Consider the following 6,000-nt stretch of genomic DNA (forward strand, 5'->3'; position numbering starts at 1 on the left):
CAGACTGGTATTTTTACGCAAGGTCGTTCAGGCATAGTATACCGTTATTGCTATATCGAACCTTCGCAGCGGCTTTACATTGTAAAAAATTGGGATACATTTATCGGAGGCTCTCGCAACTCTTAAAATGCGATGCGACATTTACAAACAGTATGGGAATAAACTTCTTGGCAATATGGTTTAATAGCTGAAATAAATACAATGACTAAGAAGGGCTGAATTAACGTAGTAACTAAAAACTGCGGGCCTAGTACGCTGTGTCAAATTTAAATATGTACGTGCATTCTCGTATTTCTCTCATTCTAATACATTTCTTTATAATCCCCATATTAACTTAATATTTAAGCTCATTTTAATGTAGCTCTGCGCTCCTTGATGCGTTCATTCAACACAACCATCACTGCCCTCAGTAGAGGACAATATTAATAGCCAAGCAAGCCCATATTTGTTTCAACGACGTAGTCCTCGTACGCGTACCCGCTCACAAATTTTAAGTTGACTTCATGCAGTGGTTCATGTTCCACTAGAACAAAAATAACTCCCTGCTGAAAATAATTCTGTATGGTACTGATTCTCGCTGTAGCAAATCACCAAAAGCAAGCCTTCTGATTCCTTCCCCCATTTATTATTCTATAGAACAACGAATCGGCCTATACTGGAAATAACAAAGGTGAACCAAACGAGGCATTGTTTTGTTGAATACATTGACGTAAAAATTAGCATAATGAAGTGTTAACAGCAAGTTATCAGGGCCCATGAGCGCGAGACCTGCGCCATGGTTCCGGGTCGCCGGTCACCAAGTTGCTATCGTTCCCTTCGGCGTGGTCCTCTGCAGTAGTTAACAAGCGGCCATCGCGAGTCTTCATCTGAGTTCCCTCGTTCACAGCCTCGGCACTGCTCTCTGAAGTGTCGAGTGGCGCGGCGCGGCTTCCCAAAAGAGAGCCGAACAGTAGCGGAGCCACGATGGACGAGACCATCAGGAACATCACTACCACGGCTGGTACCAGGATGAGTCTGGACTGCACACATAAACAACGTCCTATAGGAAACCAGCGCTGAAACTTAGGTTGTTGACGTGATGATGATGATGATGTTTATTGGCATCCCCTTTCAAACGGGGTGGCGACAAATAGTCACCTAGCCTGCTACATTTAATCAGGTTTTACTATACATCTATCGCCATCTAGCGTTTTGCATATCCGGTCTGGGTCTTTTGTCCTTCTTATTTAAAACTCTTTATCACGACAGAATCTAAGTATTCAGCACTGAAACGGCGCTCTGAATGAAAAAAAAAAAAACTAAGCAAGTGTTACATGTTTGTAAAATGTGAAGACGTATTCCTGCAAAAATGACAATTGTGACTACAAAGTATTGGCCAGTTCTGTTTATCACCTACGGGGTAAGAACGCCGTGCTCGAAGAAATAAAAACATCACGATCCAGAAAGCACTCAAACAGGGATCCAATTAGTCCAATGTTGGATCTACTCTTGCTCTGCTTCCTGCAGTGCTATAGCACTAAACATTTTTACACCCTTAAGGGTTTTAAGAGGGGTGTCTTTGTATTTACACTCACGTGTACATCCTTTTATCACCCATATCGCTCAAAACACTCTATCGTAATGGTGTATACCACACATAAGGTGCGAAGTTGTTCAAAGAATGGTGCTAAATCGACAACTGAAGGGTGTCGAACCCAAAGATGGCATGAGAAATCTGGGCATGAGAACGCGTATACATCCGCGCATTGAGCAATATGTACTGCGGAAGAGCACAACTGTCACTCCTTTGACAGACGCGCATGAGTGATGTGAATGCTTGCGCCTCACCGTCGCACGACCCATATGTGAGCGCCCTTATCGAGCCACGATCTCGCTGAAACCTTATGCTGTGATCCCGCATGGCCGCCTCGTTCGGACGCAGCGGGTAATTCGATCGCAGCTGTAGAAGAGCGCCGATCGTCTCTCTCACGATCGCAATTTGTGCGCTGTACCCACAGTGATGCGGCCCAGACAGCGCCTAATAAAGAAAGGCTCGGCACGAAACGTATTCGCAGTTCACCGCTACAGCTAGAGACCACAACGAAGGGGCAGCAAGCAAACGTGAGCAAGCAAACCTGTGCGAATAAAATGGGTAGCAGCAGCAAATTTTTAATAGTTTGACTGTGTTCGGCGCAGCGCGATTTACGCGGTTGCACCCTCCCGAATGAAAAGCGACCGGAAGTGACGCGACGACGCTGTACCGTTGCCTAGACAACGCGGCGCGCGGCAGGGTGGGAAGGCGGAAACTGCTTCATCACTAGAGGCCGGGTCCTTAGGCATTAAAAAAGCGCGTTTTAGGCGCCAAAAATAGGCAGGAAAAAGAATGTTTAGGCCTCCAACGTCGTAAATATAGGCACAATAAATTTTTACGTAAATGCAAATAATTTCAAACGAAGACGGGCGCGGCCTATATCTACGATAGGAAAACAAGAAATGTTATTGTCTACGATGGCACAAAGGCGCCAACAGTTGAACATAGCCGTGCAATTGTCTCATAAAGCTGCTGAACTAATAACGATCAATTGGCTTAATTCAATAAGCACACTGCTCATATTCATGTTCAATGGTCACTGTACTCAAGCGTCGCATATAGTGAAACAGGCATGAAAAAGAATACTTGAAAGCTGGGAATACTGATTTAAAAAAGCGACTTTATGTCTGCCGGACGCAAATAAATTAAGACACAACAAAAACAGACAAATAACAAATGCAAGAGAGACTACGATTTATTAAGAAATTAGCACGTTCTTACATGAGGACTGTTAGGTACAACTCTTGGCAATTTTCTCATATACAATGACATTATCCGAATTGTACAGGCAAGACGTCCCAACACTGCCAAATACACTTCCGCCCATTCGAAGTGCACATGTTTGAAGACATTTGTTTGGAGAGCACGCGGAACGTGGTCTAAGAATCACTGTAAAGATTATGGAAACCATAGCCAACTACCACCATCTCCAGATTTTTGGATTCAAAATTGTGCCTCTTGTCATTGAGAATGATCTCATACGCTGAGAAGGAACGCCCGACGGTGGTGAACACCTTAAAAAGTAAATTACAAACAAAACAAAAGCGGCGTGCACATCACATTTTTCTTTCTTCTTTTGCTCTTCACTCTCCTTTCCCCTGACGGCTCTCCGCCGTTTCGCATTCGCCAACCGCTCGCGCAATGTCAGCGCGGCGGCGTATGGTGGCCGGTGCGTCCCAGTTTCAATGCTGCTAGCAGTTGTTTTCCGGGAGTTGGTTGAACTAAAGGACTAGGTTTAACTCCATAGAGTTTCGAACAGTCAATGTTGACCGGTAACATGAATAACGGTCTCTAACTGAACTCGAAAGCGAAACTTGAGGTTAAATAGTGTTCATATAGGCGCCGATATTGAAAATAGGCATTTATAGGCATTTATAGGCATTTAGGCACAAACGCAAAAATAGGCATTTATAGGCACTATAAAAACACTAATAAAAGCCCTCCTTAACCTCTAATTCATGCTTATACATCAAAGTGGGGCGATAGGAGCGCAAGGAACAAGAAAGGCATTTGCCTAAAATCCGGTCTCTATTCATCACCTAATTCGCTGCTCTTGCTTCGAAAGATGCATGTATTGCCTTTGTTCCGCGCCTCACGCTCTGCGAAATAGCTTTTAACGTGGGCTAGTGGTTTTGGGCTCCGTGTAATCAAAGAAGTGCCCCGTGCGTTCTGTATTAACCGTGCCCGACCTCAACGCAAAGCCTTGTTACGCGCTGGAAGATGGATCCAGGGTGTAGACATGATGGCTTCCCAGGCATTTATCCATATGCAAGAGGAAACCTTGTGGCACCTTTCTCAGTATTCAAGAGTCTTAGTTCTGCCCTAAGCACTGATTAATTTCGGCTGTACACACACTTCTGTTATATCAGGCAAGCATCTGGTACTAATTACCGCGAAAAGGGCTAATATGTGGACTTTGGTCGGCTGGGTTGACCGATGCTGGGCGCCCTTTAGTCGCGGGAATGCGTTGACGAAGTGTTTTGGTGTTGTTTTGGTGTTGCTGACCTAGAGCGGGGGGTCCTTTCTTCCCTTCGTCGCGTCTGCAAGGCCATGAACATACAAAGAAGGAAGAATGCCCTTCACGCGGTTTATATTACCCGCCGTGTTCTGAATGTGCCAAGACTCGAGTAGCAGCCTTTTTCGCCAGTTTTTCGCCGCTTTCGCTAGTTTTTTTCGCCAAAAAAACGTACTTTGGTTGCACGCGTCCCATGTATGCTGTCGCGTACCTGACGACGTGGCTGTCTTTGAGCTGCATCACCTTCCATGCGAGATGACGAGGCCTGGGCGTTAATTGGAAGCAGCCCATCCCAGGGATCCCAGGGTGGAGACCAACCGGATGAAGACGATGGTTCTTGCCAGGAGTCTGTGCCCTCGGCAGGATTCCGTACGAGAAGCCCTGCGCCTACGATGGCAGGCCACAGCAGCGTGATACGAAAACAGAACAATAAGAATCTGGCAAAGCTCTAAAAGCAGAACGTTTACGCGTTGAGGAAAAGGTAGGATAGCTTAATCAAGAACCAAAGTACCATAAGTAGAAAAGAAAACATTCATATAAAAAGGGCCAATTCATTAAAAAAAATTGAGTTTCCGCCATTCAAATAAATTCACCTTAACCCACATGTCAAATAGCATTAGTGAAGCTGTGTCTTCTTACCCACTGATTCACAAATGTAGCTCTGGTACAGAAATGCATAACTCCCTTGACTAAAGTCGAAGCCTTATGTCACAGCGGCACCCTTAAAGGCGCTGGCCATTGGTGGTCATGGGCTTTGGCCAAAGCTTTGTCTCACGGCCAGCGTGCTTGCCCTATCAGGTAAGATTCAATAGTTGATGGTGACAAATGAAATATTTTCGCGACATTTTGTGGTACGTAAACATGACACAAAAACATTGCGAAGCGGTAAACAGACGCCAAGAAAACTGCGTGAAATAAACTTTCATAGCTATCACTGTCAGGCTCTCGCTTCAGATAATTCGGTACGCACCAGCTGGTCAGAATTAGCACACGGTTTTCAACTGCGGCTCCTATTATCGCAAGTAGCTTGCTGTCGTGCGCAGTAAAATAAGTAGAGCCTCAAGTCTATGGTTGTTAGCAATAGGGTACGATTCAGCACTCATAAGGCGCAAAATGTTTTTACTGTGTAGTCTCAATCAAGAAATGTTTACTGGCAGCCCACTCGTCAACAGCTCTAAACAAGCCTACTAATAGTGCGAGCCGAGACTTTCTGCTGTGTTACCTTGCAATTCGCAATCACGTGGAATCAGCATCCCACAAGCGTGGTTGAGGCTTTGTTGCCCATATAGCTAAGCGACAATTTCTTGCATCGCTAAGAATTGTGTGTGGAACAATTGTGAGTACACTGCGTTGCGTGGAGGCGCTTATTTCGTGCGTGAACGTTCACCAACCCTCCGTGGTCTTTCAGGATGCTATGCCGCAGAGTTCATACGACGGTAAAATAGAATTTGCGTGACTTACTTTGTCTGTTGTTACTGAAATCCATATTCAGGACGCGCACCGTTCAGACAACACACAAGGAACAAGCGCTTCTTCTTCTTCTTCTTCTCCATTTGATTCTCAACTTGTCGTACCTCCATGTTTCCCGCCTAGCCAGAAGCGGACACTGTATGTGTTGTCTGACTAGGCTTATTCAAACCTTTACTAGCGTTCAGCACGTATTGACTGATAAATTAACACTCTGGCTCTTGGTGAAAAATGGTACTTGTAATTAAATTTACTTTCACAATTGCCGGAACATTCGCAGATGTTGTTTGGAGAATGAACATTATGAACGTTTGCAATGTCACTAACGTTGTAAAATATTTAACAATAATGTTTTATATATTTGGCGAATTTGCTCTGACGACTGACATAAAATCGATCGGCCGACCGGGACCGGCTTCGAAGCAGCTATCTTCGGCGCCCGATGCAA

Source organism: Dermacentor silvarum, chromosome 6 (assembly GCF_013339745.2).
Source record: "Dermacentor silvarum isolate Dsil-2018 chromosome 6, BIME_Dsil_1.4, whole genome shotgun sequence".
Lineage (NCBI taxonomy): Eukaryota > Metazoa > Arthropoda > Arachnida > Ixodida > Ixodidae > Dermacentor > Dermacentor silvarum.